We start from the raw sequence: 24,239 nt of genomic DNA on the forward strand, positions 1-24,239 counted from the left end.
TAGTATGGATTTAAATGGAACATGTAACATCGAGCCTACATTTTTTTGCGTATTGTACATGTTTTTTAAAGCTCTGCCATTTTAACGATTATTTAAAAAAAAAAATCCTGCATTTTTCCTTACAGCGATTGCCGAACCTGCTGCAGATGCATTTTTGATGTCAATATAGTTGCCCATTTTTAGGCCTCGGCCTTCGCACAGGGTCAAGGCTGATTTGCATATGATCATGTCTGAACTGGGGTGGTGTGGAGTGCAAAAAAACGATGGATTTAGGCCCAGATCTCTGTACTGGGGTGAATGTATGACATTGTTCTGCATTCTGTCCATCAATGTGTTTTTTGCAATTTTCACCCCGAGGGGGCTGGGTATGCTCAGACGTGAGTCCCATGCTCTCCACACCACTGGAGTCAAGCTATCCTTGCTGAAGACGGCTGATAGCCAGAAACCGGTCCTAGGATGCTTGATTCCGGTCCAGGAAAGAAATGGTTTGGCAGTTCGGGCTGGACTGTTCCCATGAGGCACAGGGTCAAGGCTGATTTGCATATGACCATGTCTGAACTGCAAAAAAACGATGGATTTAGGCCCAGATCTCTGTACTGGGGTGAATGTATGACATTGTTCTGCATTCTGTCCATCAACTGTTGTTTTTGCATATATTTTACCTGAGCACAACTATATTTCAAGATTTTATCAAGCATGGATGAGATAGTTCCACCTCATTCAACTCTCTGTATTAATTTGGCTACTACGTCTAGCTCAGCTGGTGGGTGCGGAAAATCTGGTAGCACCAGTTGCGCTTCATGCCGTATGCGAAGGTAAAACAAAGTGGCCACCGCCAATTCTCTTCCCCACTTAAATGACAGTGGGCTAATAAAATTATAAAAATTCCCTCTAGGAACCGATCTCCCATCATCTTTATGTTCATCTTAAACAGTATATCAATTGGAGGCTGTAACAACAGGGAAAGTAATAGATTATACGTTATACTTAATAGAAGGGAATATGGCACCATCACCCCCACATATTTCACAATCTCCTACCATGCACCTCTTGTGCATTGTATTAAATCCTGTTAGTTTCACAGGCAACCCTGGTGACCCCCGAGGGGATCATTCAGTCAAGGGAAGCCAGGCTATTAGTCTTCACCAAGCCCTCCAGAACATGGCCCGCCCGAGGTATCGCAGGAGGGAAAAACCCAGGATCAGCAACAGAAAGCTGAATCCAGGGGTTAAGCAAGCAAGAGAAAGAGTGTACTGCTGGCTTAAGTCAAAAAAGCCTTGTTTATCAACCTCTCCCACACTAGTGGTCGATGATTGAGGTCAGGGACAAACTGATGGACTTATCGGATGTTTTATTTAAAAAGGTACTAGAACTTTCGGCTGATAAGCTCGATCCCAATCTGGCTCGTCTGGAGAGGATTGAGGGCAAACTATCTAAACTGAGTTCAATTTCGTCAGAACAGCCGGTGGCAATAATCCTAGCTGAGGTTGCACCTGTGGGGCCTGTACGTCTGTGTCCACTCCCCCGTCCCCGAGCTTGGCAATACCCCACAGAAGTATGTGCTGCAGCAATTCATGGGGGAATGCCTAAATTGCATGATACTTTCCGGGTAAATGTAGTAGAGAGAGCGGGTGCGAGAGGTCTTGGGTCTCCTGATAGAGCTCCCTTTTCCATGGAAAACCTTTCCCCAGCTTCCTCCAGAATGCACTCCATATGTGGTGGTTCTGAAGAACGTTCCTGCCCTTAGTGAAAGAGAATCACTCAACACTGAAAAATAAAGTTACCCACTAGCTATGGAAAAGCACATAGGTGGTCATTAGATTTTGCAAATGAAATTCTAATGGTCTGAAGAACCCATTGGGTTGGTCCTGGTAAAAAGGAATTTAGCATGGATTACATAATTGTTAATTTTAAATCTCCCAATACAGTCAACTCCTTAATTAGGATTTTATATATTTGGACCTTGACACTCTATTCATGTATTACCACTAGATTATTTGTATAGGCCACAGATGCTGCCTCTACAATCTGAAAATGGTTTTTGGTCCGACCATAGGTCGCGAACCCATTATGCAATGTTGAGTTTAGAAACTCCTTTGATGCTCTTGCTTCACTAGAAGACTTGGATTGACTCTTTACTTACGGGAGCCAACCAGCAAATATCTCTGTTAGTTTGGCAGCAACGGGGCGTTGCCTTCAAAGGAGGGCTCCTTTACTTCCTCCTCTGCTCCCGAGTCCAGCTCAGAGGGGTAAAGGGCTGGTCAGAGAGGGTTGAGAGTCATGTCATGTAATATAGCTGGGGTTTACTCCAAACTTTCAAAGCCAGATTGGCTCTCAAAAGTTAATAAAGCAGATATTGTATTTTTGCTAAAATCCTGGGCTACTGAGAACTTCAGTGTTAATGGGACCTTATCTTGTGCAGCGCTGCGATTGCCTCTCGTGCAGGGCGAGCAAAAGGACAACTAGCTACCCTATGCTCAGTTAAATTAACCCGCCTATCCACCAAAGCAATTCCCTGTACTCCTAATTATCAGCTGGTGTTCTTACAGATCCCGTATAGTTTCGATGTGATCTTGGTTAATATGTATTTTTTCTCTCTCACCTGATCATCTTAATTGAATAGCTTGTGGGGATATAGTGAGCTTTCAAGGCGGTTACAATAAGTAGACCTTGTTAGTTTGAGCTGAGGGTTTCAACATGAGGTTGTGTGGGAACAGGGATCCCTCTACCTGCGGTATAGAAAACACTAATGGGGAGGAGGTTGTACACTTCCAGCACACCCCCTTTGGGGAGGCTCTGAATAGATCGATGATTATCAGATCTTTGTTGTTTGCTAAAGACTACAAGGCACTGGGATCCCCTTTGCCACTACTTAGAATAGTGCTCGGATGAGAAGTACGATTGTTTGTATTATGATTTCCTGTGATCAAGCTAATTTGATATTAGACTGCAATGTGTCTGTCTCCTGTATTAGTGATCACAGTCCCTTACGTATAGTACTGGACTTTCATGTCTTAGGGGCATTAAGGAAGCACAAGAGTTTGGCCCCCTTTTACTCGCGCCAAAAGGGGTTTGAGGGTAAATTGAGAAAGTGTGGATAGGGAGGCATTCTTGCAAAAGCTAGTGATGTAGAATAGGAAACCTATATCGGTACTTGCCCTGGAGGAGGAGCCACCCGAAATTATCCCTAATCCTTATGCATATCTAAAGATAAGGGGCTGAGGAAGAATAAGGTACTTAAACCGTCACCTATTGGCTGGTTTATTCATGCCTGTATTTCGGCGCATTGGAGCCTAAAATTAGCCCTCTCCTCCAAACCACGCTCTAAAGGTGATGTGCTGAGTGCTAGGAGAAGCTACAAATTACCCTGGAGGCTCGGAGGTCAGAGTTAAGAGCAGACGCGTGGGGTGACTTGGAAAGAGCCTCTAACACAAAGAGTTCTGCACTATGCTGGTAGGTCGTAAATAGGCCACCTTTCTAAGGATATGAAAAGCCGTCAGTGGACAAGGTTACTCCAGTTCAGGTTTGGGTGGACCTCTGTAACTGTATTTTTCATTCCGGCAACTTGCAGCCTACTTTAGAGCATGAATCCTTTGGTAACCTGGTGGTGTTCTCTAATCTCAGTGATTCCATCACGGTAAAGAACGTAATAGACACCCTCAATCATATACCCTCAGGGAAAGACCCAGGTCCAGATGGAGTCCATTTTGACTTTTTTTTTAAGATAATACTGCACTTTGGGCTCCAATTTTAGCCAACAATTTTAAAGTATTTATAAAAGGGTTCCCCATTTTGTCTTGGAAAGAAGCAGTGGTTTTCCCCATATTCAAGAAAGGGGACAGACACCTTGTTGCTATCTCCCAACTTCCCTCTTAGATGGTTCTCTCAGAATTGTGTGTGATATTATTGCTATTATGCTTGAGGGTTGGCTGGAGGAAAATCAAGCTCTTTCTAAAATACAGTTTGAGTTTCACCCCGGGGAGGGCCCAGTGGAACCATGCCTGAACCTTCAGCTGGTCCTAAGCAAGTACGTCAAAGCAAGGAGAGGTTCCATACACCTAACGTTTACGGACCTCTCGTCTGCCTTTGGCTTGGTCAATAGGTTCAAGTTGTGGAGCATTATGACTACGATGGGTATAGATCAGGCTGTATATTGGCTTATTGCAGAGGATACATGGGAACTGTCGGATTAGGGTGAGCTATGGCTCTGACGGAGAACTTTCCCTTGCTATTAAATCCTCACTAGGGGTTAGGCAGGGATGTGTGATGGCCCCCTTATTATTTCCTACCTACATTAACGATTTAGAGTTGCACTTGAGTAAAGCAGGGAAGGATATGCCTATGGTGAAGTCTAGTGCCCTCCCTGTTTTACTGCACCCCGACAACGCAATCTTAATTTTCAGAACCGCTAACTGATTACAACACATTTTAGATGCTTTTTATGATTTTATGGGGGGCTCGACATTAAAACAATCAATGTGTATTAGCCAGCACAGTTTAGCTGGGAGGGTGTGAAATTTGTAAGGTGAAAACTTTTAACTATATAGGTATCCCTATGGATCACAATTTGAGTTGGCATCTAATTTTTAAAAGCAGGGCAATGCCAAAGAGTGGCTGAGTCGGTTTTTACCTTTTACCGCCGACAAGGGCACAAAAGCCAGTGCATGAAATGATGAGCATATACAAAATTAAGTGTTTCGCTGTAGCAACCTACGGCGCTTGAGTTTGGGGGTACATGTGTGAGGGACCCTTGAAGAGGATCTAGAACAGATTTCTACATAGGCTCTTGGCAGTCACTTAATCAGCTCCTTCATTTATGTGTCATTATGAGGTTGGTTCGCCTCCAATGGAGGACAGAATCAAACTGAACCCTCTTCCACTCTGTATTAGAGTTTCGGGTAAATTAGTACCTTCACTTTCAAAAGCTATTTTAGAAGATTGTCTCTCCCAGGATTACGCCGAGGTGATACCCCTCATCAGTAATATTAAGGAGGGCTTTAGGGAACTAGGTTTCCCTGAGCTATTTTTCAATCTGTCAAACATTAAGCAAGATGTAATGGGCCTGGTGAAAGTGGCATTTGAAGAAAGGCGGGCACCCTTCAGAAGCCACCTTTTGACAAACTGGGTAGTAGCACTGATTACAATCCTATTAAAACATCGCTGGGATGTGAATTTTGAATTCGAATTGTAGATTTTATATGACCAGGTTTCGTTTTAACACATTATGTTTACAAGTTGCCTTCCGCAGGGTGGTTGAATGGAAAAGTTTTATGGCAACTTACCTTTGGGCACTTATTCTCTTCTGCCATTTATATTCCCTTCCTCTGATGCATTTTCTGACCCCAATTCTACACAGATCGATGATATAATCTTACAAAGAGGCATTTATGTTTTTTGCAAAAACTGTGTCATTTGAAACTCTGTGTTGCATTAGTACATTTTGTTTGTTGCGCTCTGAAGATAAAAAATAAAATGGGTCTGTATAATGCACTTTGTTAATTGTATTTGGCTTCTTTTGATCGGCGTGTCGTTTTTTACTCTTGTTTTCTAATCTGTATAAGTTATCAATTTTATTTCTAATGTAAAATGTCTTACCTTGTGCTTTTATGGCTTTTGTAAGCCGAATAAAGTTAATTTGACCAACAATTTTTAATAATGCACATCATTGCATTAAGCAAATTTTAAATACTCGCATATTTTCCCCAACAAAAACACATATTTCTCAAAACATTGAAAACAGATCTTCAGTCTCAGGCAAACAATGAATACTAAACGGATGGCATTCAAATTTCACATTTATCTAAAGAGTACTAAAACCAATTCATAAATCATGTAATATACAAAATACATAATGAGTAAGATGCGTAATATGAGCCTGTAGTCTCATCTCAGAGTTCAAGTGGCAGTTATCAATCACTCAGCATTTGCCCACATTATTTATAAATGTCACCATAAACCCTCCGTGGCAATTTAGATCCACATTAGACGGATACCAGTAAATGATTTTCTCTATCTAGAAGTGTGTGTGTGTGTGTTTGAGTTTGACGGTGAAGTTTATTTTTATGCACTTACCTGCAAAGTAGTGACTCCTGATATACATGTAGCAAAACCTTGATTTAATGACTCCTGATGTACTTTCTGCGCCCACTCCTTTTGTCATTAATCTACAACAGAGTTAATCAAAAGCGATCCTGGAGGGCCGGATTGATGCCGGATTTTTAGAATATCCCCATTTAGATAAATGTAGTTGTTTTAAAAATCGGACATGGATCTGGGCTCCGGGACTGACTGTGGAGAACCCTGATCTACAACCTGGATCAGCATCTCGCTGACCTACATTATCAACACCTCTATTACACCCCCCCCCCCCCCCCACTTTCCCGGATGAATGGAAACTTGCAGAGATCAACACCCTCCTACAGCCAACCCAAATCAACTGAGCAACTTCTGACCCATCTTCCTGTTCCCCTATCCAGACAAAGTGCGTGAGAATCCCATGAACAAGTAACTCACAACCCTTGTAGTTAATGGGATCTTTATTGCAATGTTTTTTAAAGATTTGATCGAAATACTTTAATGATTCTTTGAATAGAATAAAGAGATTTTGATTGAACTCACAACCCACTTCGAACTTTACCAGCTCCTAGACAACACCCCGTCAGGATTCAGAAAGAACCACAGCATCGATACAACCCTCATCGTGACCACCAATGACATCTCGACCATCCTAGACTGAGGAGAAACAGCGGGTATCATCCTGCTCGGGCCTCCCCACGGCTTTCGAACCTGTTTCCCAAAACACCCTCATCAGCATATACATGATACCGCTCACCAAAATCATCCAGTCACAAGATATCACCGTCATCTCCTTGATGAAACCCAACTCATCCTCTCCCTGATGGACAAGTCCACCACCACCAGAACTATCACCAACTGCATAACCATGGTAGCAGACTGAATATGAACGAACTGCCTGAAGCTCAACTCCAACAAGACAGAAGTATGCCTTCGTCAACAAAACCTCTCCATGGGACTATACCGGGTGTCTGTTGGAGCTAGGGCCCACACTCACGAATCACGCAAGAAATCGGTTTTCTTAGATGACAAGTTCAAGATGACAGCACAAGTCAAGGCAGTGAGCACCTCCTGCTTCCACATCTTTTGCATGCTGTGAGAGATCTTCGAATGGCTGCCACAGAACACCAGACAGACCGTCACACACACCGATTACCAGCAAGCTGGACTACTGCAACCCTTTTTGTGCTAGAATCTCTAAACCACTCTTACACAGACTCCAAACCATCAAAAACACTGCTACTCTACCACCCACGCCGCAACCTCATCACACCACACCTCAAGAAACTTCACTGTCTCCCCATTCACAAGCGCAGCCAATTTAAACTTCTCACACACCCATACAGAGCTCTACACAACACAGAACCAGCAAACATTAACAGGCGCATACACTTTTACCAGCCCACCAGACACCTACTCTCTGCCTCACTTTTGCTCACACCACCCCCGCATCTGCAAAAGCAAAGCAAGAGGTCGCTCATTCTCCTGCATCACACCTAAAACAAGGAAGGACCTCCCTCAGCATATCAGAGCCTATTCCTCACTTTTTGAGCTCAGCAAGAAGCTTAAGACCTGGTTCTTAGAATAACACTGTAAGGAGCACACACACCTGCTCAAGCGGCTAGATACCATCATGGGTGATTAGTTCACTATACAAGTCTGCATAACATAATATTGATAAATTCAGCAGCGGTGGTCAATAACAACCCTGCCAGCAGCCAACAAGATATTCGCTCTAGTGCTGGTAACTGCAAAAAGCAACCCAAGACAATTAGGATGACGCCAAGAGGCTCCAGACAGAGATGGTACCAACAATGGCAAAGAAGTGAAGGCATAAATACTGCATGCAAAAGAAGTAAACCAAACAAGACGCGGCATGGGTCACAAGCAGCAGGACATCCGCTCTTTTGTTTTTCTGGAAGAGAATGTCAATAAAAATGTATCGCCTGCTTGCAAATTGTCCTTAAAGAGCAACACTCAGTTAAATATTCTAAAAATCCCTAAGATGAGCTTACAAGCAGCAAGACCTTGGGAAGTATTATAGTCCTGCCTCAGAAAGGGGCACTTGCTACGACATCCAGTTGTATGACCAATCTTAACTGGACAAAGACTTGAGGGATGAAATTTTATCCCCTAAAGACATTCCCAAAAATGTGCTGCAGTCCTCTTCTCATACAGTTTCGTACATGGCCCTTTTTGGTAGGTGTACTCTACATTTGTCCTAGACATGCAAGCACCTGCATCCGTACCTATGATCCCCTTCACTAGGACAGCAAACCCAAGGATCCGGATTCCTCCTCCTCATTTATTTAAGATTTACTCAGCAGTGGAAGCAGCCATTCTTAAATTGTCATTGAACCCACTGCCATCTTCGTCATTTCCACCGATGAATAAAAGCTGAAACCACCATAGCATAGAAAGAAAAACATCTCCTACAATATCACTCACCTTCTGGGCAAACAAACCCTTCAGTTCTAACAAGCTGCAACAATAAAACAGTGGTAGAAGATGGCCATACTAATCCCAAAACTTCTCAGTGACTAATAGGATAAGGCAAGGGTGGATTTTGGAGAAAGCTCACTAACGCCTAACCATGCCATGAAGCGATCTCTCAATGTCACGCATTTGGAAATCCGGCGCTTTTGCCACGGCTTAGTCTAGACTAAAATGTACAGGATCCGCTTGAAGTCCCAGCAAAAGTCATAAAGCTGCCATTCAGCATAGAGGAATTTTTCGGGGCTATTTCGATACGGCACCCATTGCTGTTTTTTGGATCCCAGAAGAGCATTCATTCAAAGTTAGAGATTTGTACTGGATCATTTTGAGCAATAGCCTTTTCATCCTCCACTTCAAAGATAATACAGCCTTATGATGCTACTGTGCCCCCTTCGATGCTCACACTGTAGGAAGTCAGTGTACAGAGGAGTCCAGTGGCTGGCTAGACGGCAAACAGATGAGGGATCACATGAAAGCTGCATTGGGCTTTTAGAACTACTGTCTATTTCTGACATTCCCATACCCCTTCGCCCTTCCGACTTCAGAGGTCAGGGAGGCTTTGCTGGAGGGCTAGGCTTGCATCTGTTCATCTCAGCCTCTTATTGACCAGGGGCCTAAAGCTGGATTACAAGTGGCTTCTCACAGTTCTTATTAGGGGATACGTTCTCGGGGTTGGAAAAGGAGGGCCCTAACTTCGAAAGCTAGGCGGGAGCGGTCCCGCAAGCGGCTCAAGCTCCGGCAGTCGGCCCCGCCCCGCGAGAGGTCCTGGTCCGGACGGAGGTAGAGGGACCAGTCGCGGGGTCGGAGCCATCATAGCTCCGGGAGTCGCCATCACTCCTCAGGTTCGAAGTCGTCAGGTAAGCACAAGAAGTCGAAGAGACGTCATCGCTCTTCCGACTCACCCCGACGCTCGCGCGACGCGGCCGGGGGTTCGGGTGACACCGCCCACGCGGCTCCGTCGGAGTCGCAGGCGTTGCGACCTGCCCCAGACCCTCCGGTCCTTGGGCAGCATGCGACGCCGGAGGAGATGGAGCGTTTCCTCATGGCCATGAGCTCCCTCACTCCTCTGGCGGGCTTCGCGGCCCCTCTGGGCCCAGCGGACCCGTCTGGGGGCCCTAGCGGGTCGGCTGCTTCGGCCCCGACGCCGGCGGGTGCTTCGGCCCCGACGCCGCCGGCACCTTCGGGCTTGGCGCCGCAGGGCCCCGCTTCTGGATCCGGGTCGTCGCCGGCGCGGTCCCTCAGGTGTCACCTCCGGCGCCGTCTTCGGTCGGCGCCGTCCCCGATGCCCCCCTCGATCCGGTTCCGGCGCCGGAGCGGCGCCGCTGGGCGCTGCTCTCGATGCCACTTCGGGAGTTTTACTTCAATGAACCGGCCCCATCATTTGACAACCCTGATTATCAGGAGATGGGTGATGAGGAGTGTTGGGAGGGGTCTGAGGACCCTCTGACACGGGAGTGTCAGTCCCAGGAGGACTGGACAGGTGGACTTGGGGATGCCAGTGGTCTGGACACCTCACCAGACACTGGTTTTGTCTCACCTCCTACCGTGACTACGGAGGAGGGGCCAACCTTCAGTGTGGTGTTGACGCGGGCGGCCAAGGCCTTGGGCCTTGAGCTCCCCGTCGCGGCCATGAGGACTAACCTCCTCACTGAGGTCCTTAAACCGCAGTCAAGCTCGGCTGAGCCTCTTCTGCCGTTTAACGAGGCCTTGACTGACGTTCTTTTGGGCACTTGGTCCAGGCCCGCTACAGGTCCGCCTGTAGATAGGAACGTGGCCAGACGCCACCGCCCGGCCCCGAGCGACCCTTGTTTCCTGTCTACCTACCCCACCCCCGAGAGCCTGGTCATCCAGGCTTCAAATTCCCAGACCGCATTCCCGACGGCTCCCCCCGATCGGGAATCCAAGAGGTATGAGCAATACGGCAAGAAGGTATTCTCCTCCCTGAGTCTGGGACTGCTGTCTTCCAATACCGCATGCCTCTTGAGCCGCTACACCCACTCCCTGTGGGACACGGTCGCGGACGTGCTGCCAGAATGCCCGATGGAGGTACGGGCTAAACTCAGCCAGGCCCTTGTGGAAGGCCGGGATGCGGCACGGTATTCCATCCGGTGTGGGCTGGACACCACCGACTCACTGGGCAGGGCGATGGCAACGACGGTGGCGATTCGTCGCTACGCCTGGTTGAGGTCCACCAACTTCTCGGCCGAATTCAGAATACCCTCATGGACATGCCGTTTGATGGCCGTCGCCTTTTTGGCGACAAGGCAGACAATGCGCTTGAGCGCTTTAAGGACTCAAGGGCTACGGCCAGGTCCTTGGGCCTCTCGGCCCGCGCCAGCAAACGGGTGCCTTTCGCTCCTTTCGTGGCCAAGGAAGGGGCGCCCCCACACGTGCTGCCAGCCACACACCGCAGACTAACATCCAACGCCGTGGCGGCCATGGAAACCGCCGTGGCGGTGGTCGGGGACAACGGCGAGGCCAGTCCACACCTTCCCCTGCAGCATCCGTCTCAAAACCCTCCTAGTCCGTGCTTTCAGGCCCATGTGACGCCAGTGGGGGGCAGGGTTCGCCATCACCTCCTCCACTGGCGCACTGTCACATCGGACAGGTGGGTGCTGCATATCGTCCGAAGGGGCTACTCCCTCCCCGATCCCTCCAGCCATTCCACCGCAATACCACCGCGTATCGGGGGATCATTTGCGACTTCTGCAGGAGGCAGTTACGGCCCTCTTGGCCAAGGGGGCCATCGAGCGCGGTCCTGGGCCAGAGGTAGGGTGTGGTTGCTAATCCCACTACTTTCTGGTACCCAAGAAGGGCAAAGGGGGCCTACGCCCTATCTTGGATCTACTGAACGTCAACGGCTTACTCCGGAAGGAGAAGTTCAAAATGCTGACACTGGCTCAGGTTTTAGCTGCCCTGGACCCAGGAGACTGGATGGTAGCGTTGGACTTGCAGGACACTTATTTCCACATCCCCGTCCTGCCGGCCCACCGGCGCTACCTGCGGTTCACGGTTGGCCACGAGCACTTTCAGTTTACCGTGCTCCCCTTCGGCCTTACCAGCGCCCCACGGGTGTTCATGAAGGTGATGGCGGTGGTCGCAGCTCATCTGCGCAGGTTAGGGGTTTCAGTCTTCCCCTACCTTGACGACTGGTTGTTGAAGGCGGGCTCGCCCCAGATAGTCGTCAGCCACCTCCAGACGACGGCGGATCTCCTGCACCAGCTGGGGTTCTCCATCAATGTGCCGAAGTCACACCTGTGCCCATCTCATAAGCTCCTCTTTATCGGAGCAGTTCTCGACTCGGCGCAGTTTCGGGTTTATCCTCCCGAACAGCGGGTTCGGGATATTCAGGCTCTGATTCCACTCTTTCAGCCTTTATCCCGGGTCTCGGTCAGGTTGACGCTGCGGCTTCTGGGGCTGATGGCCTCCTGCATCCTTCTGGTACATCACGCCCGGTGGCGGATGCGGGCTCTGCAATGGGACCTGAAGTTTCAGTGAGCCCAGCATCAGGGCAACCTGTCCGACCATGTCCTGATCTCGGAGGGCACTGCAAGACAGCTGCAGTGGTGGCTCACGGACCGCGATTGGGTCAGCGGCAGATCCCTCTCCCTTCCCCAACCGGAGCACGTGGTGGTGACGGACACGTCCCTCCAGGGCTGGGGAGGCCAAATGGGAGAGGCGGGGATCAGAGGCCTCTGGTCTCCGGCGGAGTCCCGGCTCCATATCAACCTTTTGGAGCTGCGGGCGATTCGTCCAGCACTGAAGGCATTCCTCCCCTCTGTCCGGGGGAGTGTAGTGCAGGTGTTCACGGACAACACCACCGCCATGTGGTACTGCAACAAACAGGGCGGGGTGGGGTCGTGGACCCTCTGCCAAGAGGCTCCTCCCCTTTGGCAGTGGCTGGGACATCAGGGCGTGACCCTGGTGGTTCAACACCTGGCAGGTTCTCTGAACGCCAGGGCGGGCGAACTCAGCTGCCGGTGCATGATGGATCACGAATGGCGCCTGAACTCGGACGTGGCGCAAGGTCTCTTTCTGCAGTGGGGAGAGCCTTGGTTAGATCTATTCGCCACAGAAGAGAATGCGCAATGTCATCAGTTCTGCGCGTTGGAATTTCCAAGGCGGCACTCGCTCGGAGACACCTTTCGTCGCGAGTGGAGTTGCGGTCTTTTTTACGCCTTTCCGCCTATACCACTTCTGCCCAGAGTGCTGAAGAAGATCAAACGCGACCGGGCCCAAGTCATCCTCGTGGGCACGAAGGTACTGGTATCCCTAGCTACTCAGTATGTCAGTCGATCCCCCGGTTCGTCTGCCTCTTCAGGAGGACCTTCTGTCGCAGCAGCAGGGGACGGTCCTCCACCCGAACCTGTCCAGTCTCCACCTCCATGCCTGGAGATTGAGCGGCGACAGTTGAGGCCATTTGACTTGCCTCCTGAAGTCTTTACGGTTATTCTGGCAGCCAGACGTCCCTCCACAAAGTCGGTATACGCCTGCAGGTGGAACAAATTTGTGGCATGGTGCACAGCAAAGGCTGTGGATCCTCTCTCTGCCCCTCTTTCTGAGGTTCTTCTTTTCCTTCTTTCTCTTGCCCAGCAGGGCTCTGCTCTGGGCACTATCAAGGGCGACCTTTCTGCCCTTTCAGCCTTTCTAAGGCTGCCTGATCAACCTTCTTTTTTCAAGTCCCCTATTGTATCTCGTTTTCTGAAGGGCATCACACACATGTTTCCTCCTGTTCCGTTTGTGATGCCTCAGTGGGACTTGAACCTTGTCCTTACCTTTCTGATGTGTGCTCCCTTTGAGCCACTTCACAACTGTCCTCTCCGCCTTCTTACTCTGAAGACTGCTTTCCTGGTTGCCATCACCTCTGCCAGGAGAGTGAGTGTGCTCCAGGCTCTTTCGTCCAAACCCCCTTTCCTTTCTGTCCATCCGGACAAGGTTGGGTTACGGACTAGACCCTCTTTCCTGCCCAAGGTTGTCACGGCCTTCCATATCGGGCAGTCTATCACCTTGCCCACCTTCTTTCCGCCACCGCATCCCTCAAAAGAGGAAGAGCGGCTCCACCGTCTGGACCCAAAACGTGCGATTTCGTTCTATCTAGATCGCACACGCCAGTTCCGGGTGGATGACCAACTCTTTGTTGGTTACGTGGGCGCTCAGAAGGGACGGGCGGTGCACAAGAGGACCATCTCTCGGTGGGTCGTCTTGTGTATCAAGGCTTGTTACTTCTTGGCGAAAAAGGAGCCTCCTATTGGGCTGAGGGCCCATTCCACTCGGGCCACGGCGGCTACTACTGCCCTGGGCCGGGGAGTACCTTTGCAGGACATCTGTCAGGCAGCTATGTGGGCCTCGCTGCACACGTTCGCTAGACACTACTGCCTGTACAGCCAAGTCCGGAGGGATGGCTTCTTTGGCCGTTCCGTCCTCCAGGACTTTCTGGTGTGATTATTGGTTCGCAGACACACCACCGTGTATGGTATTGCTGGGGTATCTATTCTAAGGTAAGGAATCTAATACTAACCTGTTTCTTTCAGATGAACAAGTTACTTACCTTCGGTAACGATATATCTGTAAGAAACAGTAGTTAGTATTAGATTCCTTACCGCCCCACCCATCCTCCCCGTTCTGCGAATTGATATCTAGGGTTATGGTCATCTCCTTTCAGGGCCCTAGTTTCAATGGCACCAGTGTTGGTTTTTAACATGGCTTTGCGTTTCTGGCGCGGAAAAGCTGTGTCTAATAACTGACGTCAGCGCGCGGAGGCAGCGTCCAAGTACTCCGACGACGTCATCACGGCGCCCACGACGCCGACGACGGACGCGGAGCCGCAGACGGCGCCTACCGACGCGCAAGGGTACTGCTACGCAAACATTTCCGGGTCCAGTCTGAGGCCTGGGGATATTCTAAGGTAAGGAATATAATACTAACTACTGTTTCTTACAGATATATCATTACCGAAGGTAAGTAACTTGTTCATCCTCTCTACCAACTCCCAACCAACTGGCTTCTGAGCAGGGTATTACGAATTGCTGTGTTTATATGGGCATCATTACTGCCCTCTTATCCACCCAGTAGATGAGCAGGGGATGAGAACTGCTTCCTCCAGAACCGTCTGGTGTCCGTTGACATCTGAGTGCTGATCCTTTATTTCTAGAATTCAGATTCAGACATTTATATTGAACGCAGAAAAGGGTGGAAGGTTTGATGAGTCCCCGGGTAGGCTCCACCAGTGCACACATTGTAGGAAATTAAAGAAATGTTGCATCTGGTTCTCACAAAAACACTAAAACCCAGTACTAAGTGAGGCACATGAACTGTTGCCCTATATCTGAAATATAATCAAGTTAGGAGGCACCAATTTTTGCACACTTGGCAGCAATATTCTAGTGCGAAAAAAGACAGACTCTGGACACGCTGTTTACAATACCAGTTCTAAGTGACTTAGTTACTTCAAATGTTTCCTTCACTTAAGAGGCTGCACAGAAATGGGATCTCAGTATAGTGCTTGCATCATGGCCAAAGTCTTTGGACCTTATTTCATTTTGGTGACCTTAGATTTCTTACACCAACTATGGTCATACTATCTTATTAATTAGCAGGATGAATGTGATTCAGGTGCTGTCATCTGAGGAACCTTACATTACTTTCCATCCTAATAAATCACTAACTGGACATTACCAGAATTCACACAAAAGTGTTATTGGAGTTTCACGTGAACCAGACAGTATTGCAGCCAATGTTTTACAAGACGCCCAAGTTGAAGGCAGAGCAATTGCTGCATACACTGGAGGTGAAGTTGCTCTCTGCCAAACCAAACATCAAACACACATAAACTGCACCACAATTATCCCTGGTCTTCAGCCAGACCTAGCTAGGGCAAACAATGGTCAAAAACAAAAATTCCCGGGTGGAATGCATCAAGTTCACTTACCTTAATATAACTTTCAGGTCCCGTGTTAGCCCACTCAACAAGAGAAAGGGTAGCAATGGCATTGATCATTCCATATCTTCTGTGACTCTTACTGCCAGAATGCTGACATTTGGCCCGACTTTGCAGTGGGTGCAAACAGTGCTGAAGCACATATTTTGATCAAGAGTAACTCTTTACCCACCTCCCAAGTATTTACTGTTTCGTACTCTGTTCAAATAGCACTTTAATATATTCAAAATACAATGCTGGAGAAAAACAAGTTACTTAATTGTGATGGTGGTTCCCCAATATTGCTGTCAAATAGATTCAAATGCAACCCTCCTGATCTCTCTAGTCATGTTTTGTCTCAACACTTGCATGCTTATTTGTGATACAGAATCTGAGGAAGGAGGGTGGGAGGTTCCTCTGCAGGGCAGGTAGATATAGGTAGGAACAGACTTAAATTACGATAAAACTTTCCTCTATACCAGGAGTCTATTTAAAGGTGTTATATTTTGCCTTTTCAAGTTTTTTCTGAAGGAATCTCAGCTTGACTTTTGGAAATATTCATATAGCATCTGAATCTAAATAAGATACCAATTCTGTTGAATAAGTGTTGCAGGTAAGGAACTTATTTTTCTGTGCCCCATCTGTGTTTCCCTGCCCTGTCAGAGGATGATTGAAGGCTGTCTTTTCAGTGGCTAAGCCTCATCTCTCTACGGCTTTAGGAATGTTAAATGTTCAGCATAGATGTCCTCAAAAATGTTGATGGACAGGTTGCCCAATTCAAGCTTGGTAGTTTGCTGCCATTTTCAGTGACACACATTCTGTACAAGACTGAAATGCCCACCAGCTGTTGTGTCCTTGATGTGTTGGAACAAAACTCCATCCATGTCAGTGGCACTTGTAATGTTAATTTCAACCACCCTCATGTTACAGCAGTTCCACCATGCTGTCCTGAAAACAGTGTTTTTAACCTGTTGCAGCGTCTATCAAAGCAGCCTCAAGGCACTTTAGGGAGAGGAGGGTGTGGGGGTGGAGGGGGGAAGGGGCAGGTGGGGATACACTTTCCACTGTGTGTAAAGGATACACGATGATTCCGCAGGAGCGTCAGGAGTCCGAAGATAAATCCACAGCCTTCCCCTGCGGCCTTCCGACTCTATCGAGCACTAGAGCTCGAGAGGCGCGCCAGGGGAAAACAGGGAAACAAAACAAGGAAAGGTTGGGGGGAAAAAATGTGTGATGGTACTCTTCAGACAGGATGTATTTGCTGCTTCACTGAAGTGTTAGGTAAGGAGATGGCTTGTAACACAAAGAAGTAAGAACATGTATCTGCATATAGCAATATTCTACAAAACAATACAACCGTGACCTATATGACCCTCTCCTACCCTGTATATGCGTGTAGGAGCTCAAATGTCGTAGAAGGGTAGTGGATGAACCTCTTGTAAGGACTTCTTTTGAAGCTATAGGAAAAGATGGTACATCAATAAGTACAGGGTGCCTGAAATATACGCAGTATAATATATAAGGACCAAAACACTGCTCACTTAGGTGTTTGTGTAATGCTCGTCTTATTCTTATAAAATACAGATGGAACTCTCCAACTCTTGTACCAACACACAGGATAGCAGTATTAACATCTATGGAAACAAACATATAGATTCAAAATACTGTAATAAATCACAATACGTAATTAATTGAATATGCAGCGCTATTGCGCTGTTACCGTGATTCTAGAAGTGTAGAAACATGAAATCCCCTCTGGTCCACGCAAGCATCAACAGCCAAAATAAGAGATGTCCCGAGATAGCTGAATACCTCAATAAAAGGCTGGACAGGGGATAGGTAAACGAGGGAATGGAAGGAAATGACACACTGTGCAAAGCAAAACCTAACTAACTAATTATTAGGAGCACTGTAGTAAACCCAGCCGGGCAGCGGATACCAAGACCGGCATACCGGGCGAAGCAACTCCAGTGGGGGGGAAAAAAGGAGAGAAAGCCCGGCCCGTCAGCGGAGCATAAACCCGGCTGAAGGGCGGAGCAGAGGAAGACAACAGCGGCAGGGAGGTAGTGCCCGGCAGAGAGGCGGAGAGAAAGGTCTGGCCGCCGTGCAGGGCTAAACAACTGCAGAATCACGGAAAACACCGTGAAAGGGATTCCACAAGCGAGCGTTAACTGGATACAACGCTCAAGGAGGGCTGGAACCCAAGAAGGGAGGGGGAATGAAAAGGAGCCCGAAAATGACACGGGGGCCAGGAGCTCCCTCGGGGAAAATGCTGAAAGCTCAAAAACCGGAAGTCAGGCAAATTACAGCAGGACGGAAGAAACCAACGGAGCTAGACGCTAGAACGTGAAGCGTCGCTCCATGGGTCAGAGAGGCTTATGTAGTGGCTGATTAAAGGGACAGTGCAGGAGGAGGAGAACGTGTGAGGCATGACAGTACACTCCCCCCACAACAACCCCCAACCGTTTTGGGCTTGTCAGGATGTCTCAGGTGAAACGCCCGCAACAGACGGGGTGCATGAATGTTGGAAAAGGGTTCCCATGTACGGTCTTCCACACCGTATCCCTTCCAATGGACCAAATATTGAACCGAATTCCTCATTCTACGGGAATCGAGAATAGCCTCAACCTCATATTCCTCCGAATCCTGCAAGATTAATGGCGGAGGTGTCACTGGCAATGTGGTACCCGGCTCAACCGGTTTCAACAAGGATACATGGAATACCGGATGTATCTTGAAAGAAGATGGAAGTTGTAATCTCATTGCGACAGGATTGATCATTCTCTCCACCTTGTGGGGACCTATGTATTTGGGGTTGAACTTGCGTGGACCCCCAAGAGCAATATATTTAGTGGAGAGCCAAACCTCATCCCCTGGTGTGTATATAGGTTCCAATCTCCTGTGTAGGTTAGCCCCTTCTGTGTATCTCACCTTGGCCATTTCGAGACACTCTAATGCCCTCCTTTGTATGTCATGTATTCTCTCTACCCTATCTGAAGCAGCGGGGGTTAGACTCTCTGTAACCTCTCCTGCGGGCAACAACTTAGGGTGGTAACCGTATGAACAAAAGAAAGGAGATACATTGATGGAGGAGTGTATGCTGTTGTTATAGGAGATTTCTGCTACCCACACCAGTTCATCCCAGTCCACCGGAGACTATAACACCTGATTCCTTATGTACTGTTCAAAACACTGGTTGACTCTCTCCGTCTGCCCATCTGACTGAGGATGATGGCTCGAGGACAGATGTACTTCTATTTGGAGCAACGAACATAAACTCTTCCAAAATCTAGACACAAATTGGGCCCCTCTATCGGAAATCAGAACAGAAGGGAATCCATGAAGACGTACTATGTGTTGCATGAATATGGATGACAATTCAACGGCTGTGGGTAATCCCTTTAACGGCACGAAATGGGCCATCTTAGTGAACAGATCCACTACCACCAGCAGCGTATTGTTCTTTGCTTGAGTGAGCGGTAATTCCACTATAAAATAAAGGGATACTGTATGCCAGGGGCCGGGAGGGGCTGGCAGTGGCATAAGAAGACCCACAGGATTGAGGCGAGATGTCTTGGTTTGTGCACATACATAACAGGTCTTGACAAAGTGTTCTACGTCTGAAAGCATGTTAGGCCACCAATACCTGTCACGCACTGTCCTAATTGATTTCTTGATCCCAGGATGACCAGCTATAGGATGGGAATGATACCATTTCAAGACCTGCTCCTGTAACTCCTTTGTTGGTAATACCACTCCCCCTTGTACACACACAAGGTCCCCTAGTTTGGAAGTGTCATGCGTACCCACCACAGTCGTCATGTCTGCTGAGGCCTGACTGATCCGAACCTGCTCTATGAAAGATTCCTCGGTCAGTAAGCTTCCTACGATATTCGTTCTGGGAATGATAAAGGTCTGTTCAATAGGATCTGTGGGGGCCTCAAATCCTAATCTTGATAGGGCATCTGCTTTGCCGTTACGTCTTCCAGGCCTATATTGGACAGTGAAGTCGAATTCACTAAAAAACTGGGACCAACGCAGTTGTCTCATGGACAGCGCTTTGGCCGCCTTAATGTATTGGAGGTTACGATGGTCTGTGTATACTACTGCAGGATGTCTGGCCCCTAGGAGGTACTGCCTCCACTCTTCAAACGCCTTCTTGATGGCTAGGAGTTCTTTATCCCCCACTGCGTAGTTGTATTCCGCCGGGGTGAATTTATGAGAGTAATAAGCCACCGGATGGAGCACACCGGACACTGCATCAGCCTGAGAGAGGACTCCCCCCACCGCCACCTGAGAGGCGTCTACCTCCACCACAAAGGGCAGAGCTGGATCCGGATGGCGCAACACAGGGGCGCTGGTGAAGGCCTCCTTCAGGAGTTGAAAGGATTGCTCTGCCTCACAAGACCAGACAAAGGGAACCCCCTTCTTCAACAGAGACATTATTGGAGACACCAAGGCAGAAAAATTGCAGATAAACCGCCGATAGAAGTTAGCCAGCCCTACAAAACTTTGGATTTCCTTAACTGAACGAGGGGCTTGCCATGCCACAACGGCCTCTACTTTGGCAGGATCCATACGAAGGCCCTTAGGGGACACGATATAACCCAGAAAGGGAACCTCTTGAGTGTGAAAAGTGCATTTTTCTAGTTTACAATATAAGCGATTGTCAAGCAACTTTTCTAGTACATTGCGTACATGCTGCTGGTGGTTAGCCAAGGTGGAGGAAAAAATCAACAAATCGTCAATATAGGCAATTACGTATATATCAAGCATGTCCTTCAAGACTTCATTTATGAAGAATTGGAATGCCGCAGGGGCATTGCAAAGCCCGAAGGGCATTACAAGGTACTCGAAGAGACCGTATTTGGTGCAGAAAGCCGTCTTCCACTCGTCTCCCTCCTTGACCCGCACCAGGTGATAAGCGCCACGTAAGTCCAATTTTGTAAAGTATTGGGCATTGCGGATCCTGTCAAGGAGGGAGGCGATAAGAGGCAGAGGATAACGATTCTTTATGGTGACATCGTTTAACTTGCGATAGACAATACAACACCGCAAACCCCCTTCCCGTTTCGGAATAAAGAACAAAGAGGAAGAGGCTGGGGAGCGTGACGGTCGGATGAATCCCTTCTCAAGCATGGTGTCTAAATAGTCACGTAGATATACATTCTCCTTTTCGGTTAATGAATAAACCCTGCTGCAAGGTATTCTAGCCCCTGTCTCGAGATCTATGCGACAGTCATAGACTCTGTGTGGGGGAAGAACGTCCGCTTCCTTTACGTCAAAGACCGCCTTAAGATCTTGATAACAGGGTGGAAGAACAGGACAACCCTCAGGATCCCCCTCAACCAAGCGTGCCTCCTCCGCTGCTGCCCCTACCACGGTCCCTGGTGTAACAGGAGGAGGGAAGGTTATAGTGGAAGTCTCCCAATTTATGTCAGGATTTTGAGTCCTCAACCATGGAATACCAAGTAGTACTGGGAACTGAGGTGAACAGATTAGATCGAATGTCAAGTCTTCGTGGTGTTCTGGGGCTATGACCATATGTAAGGGGATGGTGTGATGCGTAACCGGACCGGAACTAAGAGAGCTACCATCTATGGTGGTGACATTATTGGCGACCTCCTTTTCAGTACAGGAGATCATGTTTTCTCTAGCCCATTCTATGTCCATGTAGTTCCCTGAAGCTCCTGAATCAATCATTATCAAAACGTGTAACCCAAGGGCACCTTGTGAGAGATAAGCAGAGATGTATAAGTGATTTGTAGGAGTGTAAGTATATTCAGAGGAAGAGACTGTAAGTCCGGATCTACCTGGGTTCCTCGTCTCACAAGAGCCCAGGCTAACTAGTTTCCCGACAACTTAGACTGAGCAGGTTTAACCGGACATTCTCTTAGAAAATGACCTGCTTTACCACAGTACAAACAGAGCCGAAGAGCTCTTCTCCTCTGTCTTTCCTCTGGAGTCAAAGGTCCTCGGACTATACCTATTTGCATAGGTTCACTGTCATCGGTTGGTTTTTCTGGAACACTCTTCTTCTCTTTCATAGTGACATAACGGTACTCCTGCTTCCCCTTCTCTCTCTTCCTTTCATGAAACCGATGGTCAATCTTCACTACCAAATCTATGAGAGCATTACATGTATTGGGGAGGTCTACTATCTGCGACAAGGCGTCTTTCAGTTCATCTCGTAAACCCCTGTAAAACACGGTACTGCGCTTTTCTTCAGGCCAATTGGATTCAACCACTAACCGGCGGAATATAGTGATATAGACTACCAGATCCTGTGTACCCTGTTTAAGATCCAATAATTCAGTATCAGAAGAGTGGGTATACATGTGTCTATCGAATAGTTTACGGAATTCTCGCCTGAAATCTGTATAGTTATGCAATAGAGGGTCATCCCTATCCACTAAGGGTATAGCCCAATCAGCCGCAGAACCACTGAGATAAGAGATCACAAAGGCTACCTTCGCCTGATCAGACGGGAAGCATTGAGCCTTGCACGAAAAGTGTAGTTGGCATTGACTAAGGAAGGCTGCGCATCGCGCTGCCTCTCCTGCAAATCTTTCAGGGGGTGCTAGAGGTATAGTAGAAGGCGTGGTTACTTGTACCACCGATACCCCTCCTCCTGTAGCCCCCGTGGTTTGATGTCTCTGTATAGAGTCTACTCTGGCCATCAATGTTTGTGTTTCTACTTGCAGACTCCCTAACATCCCCGCTAAATCCGCTAGGGTCACAGCTTCGAGATCCATGACGCTCAGGCAGAACACACCACTTTGGCTTCACGTTCTGTAAAGGATACACGATGATTCCGCAGGAGCGTCAGGAGTCCGAAGATAAATCCACAGCCTTCCCCTGCGGCCTTCCGACTCTATCGAGCACTAGAGCTCGAGAGGCGCGCCAGGGGAAAACAAGGAAACAAAACAAGGAAAGGTTGGGGGGAAAAAATGTGTGATGGTACTCTTCAGACAGGATGTATTTGCTGCTTCACTGAAGTGTTAGGTAAGGAGTTGGCCTGTAACACAAAGAAGTAAGAACATGTATCTGCATATAGCAATATTCTACAAAACAATACAACCGTGACCTATATGACCCTCTCCTACCCTGTATATGCGTGTAGGAGCTCAAATGTCGTAGAAGGGTAGTGGATGAACCTCTTGTAAGGACTTCTTTTGAAGCTATAGGAAAAGATGGTACATCAATAAGTACAGGGTGCCTGAAATATACGCAGTATAATATATAAGGACCAAAACACTGCTCACTTAGGTGTTTGTGTAATGCTCGTCTTATTCTTATAAAATACAGATGGAACTCTCCAACTCTTGTACCAACACACAGGATAGCAGTATTAACATCTATGGAAACAAACATATAGATTCAAAATACTGTAATAAATCACAATACGTAATTAATTGAATATGCAGCGCTATTGCGCTGTTACCGTGATTCTAGAAGTGTAGAAACATGAAATCCCCTCTGGTCCACGCAAGCATCAACAGCCAAAATAAGAGATGTCCCGAGATAGCTGAATACCTCAATAAAAGGCTGGACAGGGGATAGGTAAACGAGGGAATGGAAGGAAATGACACACTGTGCAAAGCAAAACCTAACTAACTAACTATTAGGAGCACTGTAGTAAACCCAGCCGGGCAGCGGATACCAAGACCGGCATACCGGGCGAAGCAACTCCAGTGGGGGGAAAAAAGGAGAGAAAGCCCGGCCCGTCAGCGGAGCATAAACCCGGCTGAAGGGCGGAGCAGAGGAAGACAACAGCGGCAGGGAGGTAGTGCCCGGCAGAGAGGCGGAGAGAAAGGTCTGGCCGCCGTGCAGGGCTAAACAACTGCAGAATCACGGAAAACACCGTGAAAGGGATTCCACAAGCGAGCGTTAACTGGATACAACGCTCAAGGAGGGCTGGAACCCAAGAAGGGAGGGGGAATGAAAAGGAGCCCGAAAATGACACGGGGGCCAGGAGCTCCCTCGGGGAAAATGCTGAAAGCTCAAAAACCGGAAGTCAGGCAAATTACAGCAGGACGGAAGAAACCAACGGAGCTAGACGCTAGAACGTGAAGCGTCGCTCCATGGGTCAGAGAGGCTTATGTAGTGGCTGATTAAAGGGACAGTGCAGGAGGAGGAGAACGTGTGAGGCATGACACTGTGGCAGGTGTGTTTAAATAACCTTTCTCTGCGATTATTAACATCTGCCAGTTTAAAAATCATCTGATCCAAAGTGATGTAGTCAACAGTGCATAGCTTTGGTTGTAACTGTATTTTCTTTTAAAAGAATGATTAAATATATCAAATAAAAAATGTAATAATATAAGCTAGGAGGCTGTATGCAGTTGTGGAAAAGAACATTGTTATCAAGATGTTTAGTATACAGTCCTCTGTGTTAGAAAAAATTGCAGAGTTCACTGTGTTCTCTGTAGGAAGGCTGCTTAGAAGACCAATACTCTCTATTCAGTTTTTGACTAAAGCCTCCTTGTGGGTTTAAAAAGTAGGTGTGGGCGGAATTTGCGTAATCGCGTTACGCAAATCTCTGCGAAATGCTAAAACATCTCCGCGAACACGCAGAAATTCCGTGAACGCTCGGAATTGCTTGTTCGCGATGCTTTTTACTGTTCGCAATCGTTGTTTGCGTGCTCGGGAAGAATTATCTCGCGAACACGCACTCGAGAACGCAAACCAGCAAAAAAGTTTGCGAATTTAATTTTGAGCAATTCCGCGTTCTACGCGGAACGCGAAATTA

General features: G+C 47.9%; 1 protein-coding gene across 4 annotated transcripts in view; it reads left to right on the plus strand.

Annotated features, from left to right (window-relative positions):
- HECTD4 (HECT domain E3 ubiquitin protein ligase 4) overlaps positions 1–24,239 on the plus strand; it is a 2,216,728-nt gene that overhangs the window by 481,065 nt on the left and 1,711,424 nt on the right. The window lies entirely within an intron of this gene.

Source organism: Lissotriton helveticus, chromosome 11, assembly GCF_964261635.1.
Source record: "Lissotriton helveticus chromosome 11, aLisHel1.1, whole genome shotgun sequence".
In the NCBI taxonomy this organism is placed as follows: Eukaryota; Metazoa; Chordata; class Amphibia; order Caudata; family Salamandridae; genus Lissotriton; species Lissotriton helveticus.